Below are 13,297 nucleotides of genomic sequence, written 5' to 3' on the forward strand. Positions count from 1 at the left end.
AGGTTATTAAAGTTAAAAAAATTTGAATACTAATTAACCCCCTTCTCAATGTTCCTTGATTCCAACACCAAACCTCCTTAGTAGTAGTGCCATCTTCTTTATCATTCTTCTTTTTGGCTAGAGAAATTACTAGTGGCACCTGAGGAAGCCATTTGGAAGAATTAGGCCGACTAGAATCAACATCGGTATCTAGCTAGCCTGTGCTACTTGTAGGTAGGGGGTACACTCCTCCCATGTTCAGGACCTGGTAGTAGAGATACCATGTGGTGGAGAGGTGGAACACATGTGCTAGAAGTCTCTTCCACCACTAGATTGTCAATGAAGATCTTGGGAGCACGAAGTGTGCAAGAAATGCATCGAGGAGCTGCAGTTGTGCCACCTATCACAAGGCATAGATCAAGTGCCAAAAATAGAAGGGTCTAGTGGCACTCTGGCAGCTGTATACGAAGCATTTTCCCAATGCTGAAGAAGCTCCTATGGATGACCCAAATTCACCACAATAGCGTTGGCTTGCACTTGAATATGGATCAACATATCATTACAAATTATACATGCTTTAGTAAACATAGAAACATGAATATCAAGATAGTTATGAGAAAAAATAGTCTAGTATTTCTATCTTTCCATAATGTGAAAAGGATCCCAATCTCAAAGCATGCCATATTTGGATGAACTAGAAGGGAAACCAGGGAGAATCTCCCAATAAGATCATATGCCAAGAGAAAGGCTCAGGCTAAAAGGGCCAACAAAAAGTATGAATCTGTGTCCAGAGCTATTGGGATCTTTTGCAATACCAAAAGAGGTGAATGGAAGTCTCAGGATGCCCACATAAAGGGCAATGAGGATTTGGAAATACCCAAATGCCAAAGTCAAGAGCCCAACAACAAGCCTTAAAAATAATACACCAGGTGAGTTGTGCCATCTTCAGCTCAACAATAATCGATCAAATGGTATGAAATATGCGATGCTATATAGACTGGGAAGATTGCAAATGCCACCAAATATTCAAGGTTGTAATAATAGGAAAATGAGTCCAACAAGTCAATTATAAACCAATTTGGATTTGTAATTACAAAAGATTGTGTTGGGAAACTAATGCTAATCCTTCAACCACAACCTAATTGGGTGGATGTTAATATTGTGAAGCATATTCAAAGGAAGGGTCAACAAGACAATGTCAAATGCCTGTTGATTTGGTCAGTCGAGGCAAAATTGGGTCTGCAAATCTTCTTAGGAGAAAATATTTATAGTGCTTCTAGAGAAAAGATCTTGAGGAGTGCAAATGCTATGCTTGTGGAAAAGTAGAGCATGCATTCCAAGAATGTGGGCTAGAGGGAGCTCTTACACCTGAATGAGGGTCGACCACCAAATATGATGCTAATTAAAAGAGAGGCCATTTATGAAACTATCCCATCCCAATGGACCCAAGGTTTGATGGCTTCCCAAGCCCGCCAAATGCTCTTAGCAACAAGTCCATTGGATTTGAATGACTTATGTCATAACTAGGAGGGTTTGAAAATCAATCCCCTTCTAGGTTGGCCTATGGGCTGGATAACCTAAAGAAATGTAATGCCTAAGGAGATTTTTCCAAGCTTCATTGCTCAAAACAAAGCAAATAATTTGACACACAAGGCAAGACCTTGTTTCTAGGTTGAAAGAAAACCAAGACCTCTAGACTCCCTAGGAAGACAACAATAATCCTAAGAAACCCAATGAAAATCATGGTGGTCATCTTCAGAAGCCTACAAAAAGTCTTGCAAGAGCTTCTTCAACTTGTTGTAAGAGGCCTTAGAAGGAGCCTAGCAAGAGAAATAATAAACATGGGTACTAGCCAAAAAATTAGAGCAAATTTGGAATTTACCAGCCAACAAAAATGGCTTGGCAAAAGACAAGCTTGTTCACAATATGGTCAAGAACTACATTCTAGATCTCAACAAAAAATCCCTAAAAGGATAAAGGAATGCCCAAAAATTGAAAGATTTCCCCATGTTGAATCCATTTCCACCCATATTGGAAAATCCAAGGAGTTGGGGGAAAGGATTATCTATAACACTAAGTCTTGTGCTATCAAATCGTCAAACCTGATGCTACACAAAAGGTGTCAAGGAATTGAATGGCCATCTAAACATTATGCTCATCTTCAATCATAGTCAAAAAATAATCATCAACAAAATGGAAACTGACCAACTAAGAAGATGACTCGGTTAGGGAAATTCCCTTAACGTGCCCGACTAAAATGATAGAAGCAAGAAGGTATGCAAAACCCTCAATAGTCAAAACATACAGGGAGGAGGCCAAAGGGTATCCCTAGCAAATGTACCTAAAAAGGCCAAAAGATGAGGATTGATGCCCATTAATGGTGATGTAGGTAGAAGCATTGTCTAAAAGCATACATAAATGCATAGATTGAATGAAACAAGGACCAAAAACTAGGGCTTTGAGCATTGCAATGATAAAGGGTCATTCGATGTGATCATAAGCTTTAACAAAATCAACTTTTTAAAAAATTGCATTTTTCTTAGAGCGATAAGCCCACTCCATGTCTTCCTAGACAACAATGATATTATCTAGGATAAATATGGATTTAATAGAACCAATTTTTTCAGGGAAAATTATCTATGAAAGAAAGTGACAAATCTTGAGAGCCAAGGCCTTAGCAATTATTTTTAAGAGATACTGAGAAAAGTAATGGGGCACCAAATGCAAATATCCTCTAGATCTCCAACCTTAGGAATGAATTTAATGTTTCCCTTATTGATAAGCTAACCAAGGGAGCCTGAATGAAAAGCTTCCAAGTAAACTCGATGAATGTCAGGGCCAACATATATCCACAAAGCCTTGTAAAATTTGCAAGGGAAGAAATCACAACTTGGTGCTTTTATCATCTACCATGGAAAATATAGCCTCCTTGAGATCTCAAAGGGTAAGAAATTGATCATAAAAAACATTTTAAGAATCACAAATATGTGAAGGCACGACAGAGAGACATTCTTGTAAAGCTTGATCTCTTTCAAGGGAATTTCTTCTTGTTGTGAACACCTTCTCATAATGTCTAACAAAATCTTGAAAAATATCCAATAGATCAGAGAGTATCATGTGAATATCCTTAATTGTTTTGATACCAAGTGAGGAGTGACACACCCTAAGAGCCAAGAAAAAATATTTGGAGACTTTGAACTAGTGCAATCTAGCTTTAATTTGAGCCCCACACGTAGCATAAGTATTTGCAATTTGTTTCTATTGACAAAGCTAGGCAACTTGAACCTACAACTCAGAACAAAAAGGGTTGAGAGCCAAAGCTTCAATGACATTATACAAATCCATGGTGGTTGCCTCATAGGACTGCTAGCAATGGATGACCAACTGCTTGTTATAAATGCAGAGAAAATGAGTCATGCATTAGATGACATCATTCCACCATGTAAACTAGCCAGAGAGTTGAGTGGATCGGCTCCTAAGATTCCAAACCCTTTGAATGTTGGCCACCATGGGTGGGTGACTCAACAAAAAAGTATTAAATTTATTTTTTTGATGGTCATACTTGACCCACTTGCCATTCAATGTTGAACTTAATGGGATAGTGGTCTGATAAAGTAACCTTGGGGAGAGGTAAAATATGAAGATCTTGGTTTTCCCCAAAAGAAAAGAAGGATTGAGCTAATATCATGGCATGATCAAGGCATTTAATTTTTTTTTAGAACTAGCCCTAAAATTACCCCAAGTGTGCCAGACACCTTGAGGATGATGACAGTCGATATTGGGGTCGAAAAGGCCCTATTTATTGTGCATATAAAATCATGCATCTATTTCATCAGCTATCCAATGAAAAGGTAGTAACTCTTCCTTATCAAAGACCACCTCCACCATATTAAAATCTTCTTACAAAACCCAAGTGGCAGGTGGAAGAGACTCAACTACCCAGCACCACAAATGAGATCTTTCAACAAAATCACTGTGAGAGTTAACATCAATGATCCCAAAAGAATGATTATCAATTGACATGAGGACCCCCACGTGCCATTGAGTGGGATCCAAACCATGGTCTAGAATAGAGGAATGATAGAATGGTGAGATGAGGGTGAGGACACCTCCTAGACTAGATTCATAGTTTGAAGCAAAAACTGGGCTACTTGGCCAAATTACATGACATGCAACAACCAACATGAAAGTTGCAATTTTAATCTCCTAAAATAAAAATTATCAATGCTAGGGAATTTCTATCGAGTATCCCGCATAAAATACTTCCTAGCAAGGTTAGTTAGACCTTATACATTCAATGAGATACAATTCATAATTTAAAATATTGCATGGCATCCCCATCCTTAAGAGAGGAGAATCTATTCTACAAGAAATCAGAACTTTGGTCGAAAACTAGGGTAGGAATCCCTAGTGGCCACACTACATTTTTCTGGAATCTCATTGCCATTTGCCTCTCACCTAGAAGGGCTATGAGAGTGGCACAATGAAGATGGTTGAACTAAAAAAATTGAAGCATCTTGAGGAGTACAAACCCATGTAGGGATGGAAAAATCCTTGGTAGCTGAAACTTTCCCCTAAGAATAAAGGTTTAAAGTAGTTTGCATCTATGGTAGAGTCATGGGTTGAACCGACATCGACTCCTATTGTAGCGACATAGAAGTAGAATCAGGCTGCTTTTGAGAAGCAATCAAAGAAATTTTCCCCTACCAAACCATTGTAGTCCACCTGTTCGCATTCTTAGTAGCCTCAAAGAGGCACAAAGGGGAAGAATCCTTGAGAGATCTTTTAGTCCTTGGGGTAACCAGAGGGCAATTTTTAATCTTATGAGTAGAGGATTGACACCGATATCAAGTATTAGGAAGGTTAAGATAGAGAACTCTATGTGATTAGCATCAACCTCCTATTTGAATCTCAACAGTCTCTTTGAGGTCTTGAGGCAATTCAACTTCAACATAAATTATTTTTTGGGGTCGAGATTAAAATAACATTTTGGTTCCATGTAAACCACCTTGCCAATAGATTAGACAATGGTTTGCAGGAACGACCAACAAGGAAAGAGGAGACTAGGAAACTCAAGACAAACCAAGACCTTGAGCTTTTTGTCATCTAAGATAGTAAAGTCTTGTGACCATGGCTGAAAAATAAGAAAGGAAGACCAAACAATCTAGGGCCCATGAAGGAGACCTTCAACATGGGTGGGATTGGAAAAGTGAAATATAAAAAAATCCTTGGTAAGATTTTGGATGCCATTAAGTCGGGTCCCATGAGGGGCCCAGGATTTAGCGACCTAATCATGCAAAATGCTTTCAATTGTAACCCTACCCACAAAATATCTTATCAAGGTATATTTCTCAAGCCATTTGCATGTATTATCAAAGTCTTCAATAGGCAAGACAACATTAGGGGTACTAGAAGACATACCTCATGAAATAACTTTGGAACAAAATTGCAAGGCCATTTGTTCAGGTGTGCCATGATTGCTTGTTTCCAAAGCTCAAACACCAACATCAACTACTAAATGGAGGTTGGCTGAGGCCATTAAAAAGAAAGAAATCCTACAATAAATATGGTATGACAAGGAGAAAAACACAGTACAAAGAAATAGAAAAGACATAACCCTCACCATGCAGAGCTATATCTCTCTTAAATTTTAAGATGCTTAGATCATCCAAGGTCCCATCACTTCCTCAAACTAAAACCTCTTTTGTTACAATCAAGGCAAACAATTTTTTAAGTTGATGGGTTCCTCGTTTCCTATGCACATTTATTCTTGATGGCATCAGAACAATATTGAAATTTTTTGATTGGTTGATTCATTGATTTTGAACCAAGTTTATAAAGTCTCCATCAAAAATATTTGTTTAGGGTTTTACCATCTTCGCCAATGTTTATGGAGCTAAAAATGGTTTGCCAATGTCTACAAGGCTACGAGTGGGCCTACTTGAGGACCATGTAGCTAGTTTTGGGATTTCTTTTATCCCATATGCATTGTGTAGTGAGTTTTAAGCTTTTTAATATCCTTTTTATCAATAAATTTATTGTTAGGTTAGGCTCACGTTACATGTTAATGTATTTTGCACACTAGTGATTGCATGTTACTTGGTACCTGTGGACATTGTGTTGGCTTCAAATGTGTCTTTATATTGAAAGATGTTAAGAGTATTTTAAAGTATAAGAAAGATGTTAGGAATATTTTAAAGGTATAATATTTCAAATGTATCTTCTCCAAAAAATTAATTGAATTTAAATTGTGAAAGATGGCTTAAAGAATATTGTAAAGGTACACAATGAAGACTATGGTCCTACAAGAGTAATAAAACAAGATTTCAAAAGTATCTTCTAAATTTTTTTAATAGAATTTAAAATGAAAGATGTTAAGAATGTTGTAAAGGTACACAATGATTTAGAGAAATTTAAAGAAATTCAAGTAATTTGGGAGATCAAGAATTCATATTCTTAGAAGCCTCTTCAATGTAAAAATGGGTTCTTTAAATCATGGTGATTGCTAAAGTAGTGATTTGGAACGTCACCAATTCCCAAAGAAAGAAAATTTCCCTATATTATAAAGACAAGATAGATGGATTATTTGATAATATGAATCGAAGGAATCATAATAAATGGATATCTATAATATTTGTGGTCCATGAGATAGTTTGCCACCAAAAGATAGAGGGCCATTGCACAAACTATATAGGTTGGAAACCATAAATATGGAGTTTTGAGTATAGACGGTCAAATTTATAACATGGAAGGTATTGGTTCAATTTAAAGAACTTAGAGTGTCTCATGTAGATGTTGGCACAAAATTTTTATCTTTAATATTGAATTCCCATGATAGGAGTTTTATATCATAAAATTTTATTTAGAAATGAAGTTCCACTTCTTTTCTAGAAGCCACAAACCAATAGTTCAACTACTTATAGTATTGTAACTTCATCTTTCTAGTCAGATATGGGTAAGTGCACCAAGTTAGTGAACAAAAAAGGGGTATAAGTGGCCACTTTTTTTTCTTCTAAAATCAGCTAAACATGAACTTGGAGGAGCAATTTGAGACTTGACCAATCAAAATTTCAAGATACCAAAACAAAAAGAATTGTAGTACTCGGAGTCAAGTTTCCAAACTACTAAAGTTTTTTAAAAATGGATAAGATTAAGGGGGTCAAATCTGTCATGCACACAAAAGTGTTCCTATTTTTTCAGCAGAAAATTAACTTAGTGTCTGGTGTGAGCGTAAAAAAAGTTATAGTTGTATTTAGTATTTTGAAAAACCATTGAGTTAAGAGTGAGTAATAGAAGTTGTGTATTATTTTGTTACTATTTTTTTATTTATGATTTTTCAAAGTGGACACATCCTAAAAATTAGGTAACGATTCGTGCACATCACATAACTTGCACCAAAATAATTGAAAATTTATTTATTTTAGTGTAAATAATTAAGTGTGGCAAAATAATATATAATTTATTTCAAATTGAAGGACAAGTAGTTAAAAAGTTGTTAAAAAATAGTACATATATATGTCTTTGAGAACTCTTGAGACATTAGTAAAAGATTAAAAATTAATATGTTAATGTTGCTCAAATAGATAAAAAAAATATATGGTTAGAAATATCAAAAGATGTTTGAAATTATGGTGGCAATTTTACAAATACCCACTTAATAAAATGTAAACTTGATGACAAGGAAGTTGAAAAACTAGATTTGAAGAATAAACACCTAAAAAGGAGGGAAACGAAGCTCCCAAACCTTAGCCTTACCATCCAATCCTAATCACAAGCCTTAAAATGTACATATAAAAAATCATTCATTATTTTAATTCAAAAAAACCAGATCAAAATTTTATTTGTTAAAAACTTGATTGGGTTTTTATGCATTAAAAACCTATATGCATCATCTACACATAAAGTCATACTTGTATATATATGTATATATGTTAGAAATTAGGATTTTATGATACTTATAATTATAAACAAGATATAAAATAAATGTGCATTGAGAATCATGCAACCATAAATTAACACATTACACATGATATACATGGGGAAAACCCTTTCGGATGGAAAACCCCACAAAGCATTATTTTATTAAAACAATTACAAATGTAGTCTATCATAAAATAGACTAGAACTTGAACACACTCCTCCAATACTTCCACATGGCTAATAATACCTCTCTTGCATAGTGGTACAACTCACCATAAAACTCCAAATTCACACACCTCTCAAATGAGAGAGAACCTCCTTAAATATAGGAGGAATGGTGAATTCACTAGTCATACCTTTTCAATGACTCACATTCACAAATAATTAATAATCTAATAATTATTAGATTAATTCAAATGGGATATGCTTATAAAGAATATAATAGATAGGTTTTATAACCTTATATTAGAACATTATATGTGAATTTTATAAGGATGCAACCCCTAATAACATTATGTTCTAACACTCCCCCTTAATATTAATAGGGGGTCACATGTCAATTTCCATAAAATAAAAAGTGAAGTACCCTAGTAACATAGGTCTTGTTGAATATCCAGAATATTGAGAGGGGGAGGGTGAATCATTATTCCCTTGAACTTATTAAAACTTCTAACCAACCAATCACATAACATACCCTAAATGCAGTAAAGGAAATTAACATAAATCACATAACACTAGATTTATACGTGGAAAATCTAACATGGGAAAAACCATGGAGAGAGTGATCTCTTAAGTATAGTGTAATATGTAACCGGTTACATAGTACAAGGGATGGCTCATTGTCAGATGATAGGCTTATAGCCAAAATACAGAATTCAATTGTTAGAGTTGCATTTCACATATGCATGAATTATCGTTCCATTGAAGTACACAAACTACTTTTACATCCATTGTACATACATTGTTTAACAACATTCACATCCACAATGCTTTTTGCATATACAATATGTACACATTAGATATTTTTTGACAGCCATATCTCTAACTTGCAAAACTATTGGTTATATATATCTGCACCAAATATTCTGGTAAGTTAGCTCAATTAGAGAAGGGATGAGACCAAAATGCACACACACACTACAAAAAATGTCTTCATAAGATGTTGGCTTCAATCTTGATTCCAAAATACTTTGTAAAATATGCCTCAAATATATCCGGATGGGACTGAATCTAAATTTGCCTTGTAAATTTTGCCTTCAACATATCCAGATGGGACCAAACCCAAAATGCCTTCTGGTGAAGTAGATACCAGAGCTCAAAACTATGTGAAGCATACATACAATACATAATAAAGGAATAAAAAGAAGTAGACCAATAACATATACTAAAGCAAACTACTGAGCCAAACCAAAACATACATCCCAAACCTAACTACATCAATGACATCAATGAAAATAGGTCAACATTCTCCCCCTTTGTCATTGATGGCAACATAAAACAATAAAGTATAAGTTTGTGTTGGATATTAGAGTTGTTGGGTTGTGTTGTTGTCATTGATGTCAACATATTCCTGTGTTGCAGAGAATTGGTGTATTGTAGAGAGTTGAGTTGGTTTGGTTGCAAATATGCTTATGCGGTTTAATGGGTTTTGAGATGCTTAGCTCTAGTTGATTCAAGATGAGTTTCAGTGTTTCAAAAGATGATTTGGTTGAGTTATGTGATCTGGTGTGATGGTTGTTTTTTTTGTTGGTTTTATATTGCAAATTTGTGATTTCTGGTTAGTGTTACTCTAAAATTGATGATTTATGTTGCACGGATTTTGGAAAGTGTTTGGGACGTTCATGTGTGTACTTAGTGTTGGAAACAAAAATTAAGGAAAACTAAGAGTGGGGGTGAATCAGTTTTCACCAGATTAACAAACTTAACCTCAAATACAAATTTGATCAACTGCAGTAACAACAAAGACGGGCAAATTGATAAAACAAAACACAACACCAAGATTTTGATGTGGAAAACCCAGTCAAGGGAAAAACCATGGTGGGAACCTACCCATAATAAGATGATACTTTGTAGTAGTATGTGAAAATAATTAAAATGGGGAATGTACATGCATCCAAGGTCATTTCCTAGAGATTATTGCTCAGAATACAATTACTTGGAAGGCTACAACCCTCAGGGAAGGTTCACTACCTTACAAGGAAGTCTCACTGACTTACAAAATATTCGGACAACAATCAGAAATCAAATGAACTAAAAGAATAGTATCTGCAAATGCCCGATGATAGTTCCGGTTAAGCACATTTGTCTACCCTGCAACACTCCAATGTCTACTCAAACACAATGCCAAATGATGTATTTGCTTGTTCACACCTTTATCATTCTCTGATAATGTAGACACAACATCGATACCAAACTTACATGGCTTTATCACCTGTTTGTTGGCAATTGACACTCATTCGATGGATAGCGATGCGTGAATAATGGTCTAGGGTTTTCATTGATTGCAACTCTTGACAAAAATCCTATTTGGTAATTATAAATTTTGGTTTTCGGAAGTGAATGTGATCTGATGGCAGATAACCGGTATTTCAGGATAAGTAGAGTTGTTTTGGTCTGGAATCTTTTCGATGATTGTGGTGGTGAAATTAATGCATGGATGATAGGGTCAACATATAAATATCATTTTAACCTAATTTGGATGATCCGTATATGTTTTTGGTGATCCAGTTCAAGCTGACTCATGATTACATGTTACATTACAGGCCGACTTGCAAATTATTTATTTTGTGAGTGCAAATATATAAGACCAATGTAGAAGATCTTTTTGGTATGTGGTATGGTGTGGTATGAGCAAGTAGTGATCGAGAAATCTTTTTGACGTAATTTCACGTGCACATTCTTGATCCACTAGCTGACTGAGAAGAAAAATAGAGCAGAGGAGAAGAGGTGTTACAGTTAAATTTCTTGCACTAACCAGAACTCATCCAGACATTGTTTGATTCTATTTTGGAGTTCAATCATCGTATGTAAATAATTTGTAAGTCAGTGAGACTTCCATATTGTAATTTGAGTAGTGAGCTCTAGGCAGTAAGCCTAAATGCAGGTGCATTCCCCTTTTGTAATGTTGTTTTGCTACTAGTCATAGTAGATAATATTGTAGGTTCAAATCCCACCATGGTTTTTCCCATTTGGGTTTCCATGTAAAAATCCTAGTGTTATGATTTTTTGGTTGATTTTCTTGTATTTTTGCATTTTTAATTTCTTGCATATGTTTTTGGTGGTTTGAAATTAAGTCAAAAAATTCCTTTACTGGTAGATCACTGATTCACCCCCCCTCAGTGATCCTTGATTCCAATAATTGGTATTAGATCTTAGTTCCTTCAATGAAACCTAACCACTTGAGGAAGGTCCAAGAGATTGAATCAATGGATTCTAGTATGCAGAAACAACTTTGTGTGGCACTTGAGGATCTTGATGCAACAAGAAATGAAATAAGTTCCTTAAAGATAAACTTTAATGCAACTGAAGACTTCATTAAATATTTGAAAGATCAGGTCAATACTTCAAGAGACAAGAGGAAAGAACTGATAGACAAACTGAAGGAGAAAGAAGAACAAAGTACTGAAAATTAGGACAAAGCTGATGAATGTGATAAGCTCGTAAGAGAGAATGTCGTATTGAAGAATGAGATGCAACCCATTATGATGAAGATGACTAAGGATATTGAAGACTAGAAGAAGATTGAAGAAAGTTTTGACTCAATCATTGAAAGACAAAGTAGATGAATGCTTCAGGCTTACTTATGAGAATGATCAATTGAAGCTTGAGTTGACACAATCAAGGAATAATGGTCAAGAAGTTGAGAGACAATTTTTTTCCTTAAGAGATCTGAACTTGCTACCGCAAATCAATACAAAGAAAAAATCAATGCTATCTCAGCAAGGCTTCATGAGATGCTGGAAAGTCAGAGACATGGAAAATACATGAGAGGACTTGGATATGATAAAGGAGAATCTTATGTATTTGGACAAAGCAATGCAAAGCCTAATCAAAAGAAGAGAAAGAATCCTCCAGTAAGACAACCCAATGCCTATGAATTCAATGGTAGATGTTTTACTTGCAATAAATTTGGTTATATGAAAAATCAATGCAAAAGTAGGATGAATAATGAAATTAACAATATGAACAATGGGCCTACCTTTACCAGTCAATGTTTCATATGCAATAATTTGGTCACAAGTAAAAAATGAGCAAAGCAGTCATGAACAATTTTCAGAACAAGAGATGTTATACTTGTGGGATGTTTGGACATATCTCTAACCAATGTAGGATGAGACCAAATTAGATGAATTTTAGACCTATGTATAAAAGTGTTGTTTGCCCTGCATGCAACAAAACCAATCATATTGCAAAGTATTGCAGAAGAAAAAATAATTCTTCAGTAAACAAAGGAAAATAATATGAGAAAGGCAAACCAAAGGTAAAAGAAATCAGGAACAATTATGATAAGATGTGGGTTAGAAAAGATGAATCCAAGGCAAACAGTGGTGTTGGCATTCCAATTACAATGAGAGATTGTTGGCATTCCAATTACAATGAGAGATTGTTGGCATTTCAATAAGGATATTGAGAAGGTTGTTGATGATTATGGATATAACTGATTAAGGATGTTTACTGTCTTAATAATATTTTTTTTGTCATTGATGTCACGAAATTGATTTTTTGACTTAGCATGATGTTACCATATCTTAAGAAGTATGATTTGATGAGTACAAAGATTTCGGTAAATGACACAGAAAGAATGTGATAATGAAAGGGAAAAATAAGTTATTCAATGGGAAACTATTACCGAGTTAGACAATGATGAGATCATGTTGTTTTGATTGTTTTGATATCCTACATTCAAGTGTAATATTGTTCTATGTTACCGAGAAAATAACCCAGTCGGTAAACCCTAAGGAACCTAGTTGGTAAACCCTAAGGTTATCGATATCGGTTAATGAAGACAGAATGTCTACCGAGTGAAGTTCAGTATTTACCGAGTAACAACCGAGTTGTGATAGATCGCATAGGATGATTAAAAGCATTATTAAATGAAGGATGCTAATGAGATGGAGATTTGTAAATGATTGGTATGTCGTGCATGAAGTTTGTTAAGGATCTATGGCAATGGAAAATCAAGAGGAAGATCTACAGTGCAAATTGAACCTCAATACCCTAGCACAAGTTTCAAAGAAGGAATGCAAGTTCCAAGGCGTAGTAAAACATTTTTTCAGATCAAAGGATGCATTGAACCTAGTCAAGATTGAAGATCTGATGGTTATGATTGATCATGGGAAATGTGATCAATAAGATTAAGTGGTTAGCAAATTGTTTATAAATAGAAAATTGTTGATGA

The sequence above is a fragment of the Cryptomeria japonica genome, chromosome 2 (genome assembly GCF_030272615.1).
Source record: "Cryptomeria japonica chromosome 2, Sugi_1.0, whole genome shotgun sequence".
In the NCBI taxonomy this organism is placed as follows: domain Eukaryota; kingdom Viridiplantae; phylum Streptophyta; class Pinopsida; order Cupressales; family Cupressaceae; genus Cryptomeria; species Cryptomeria japonica.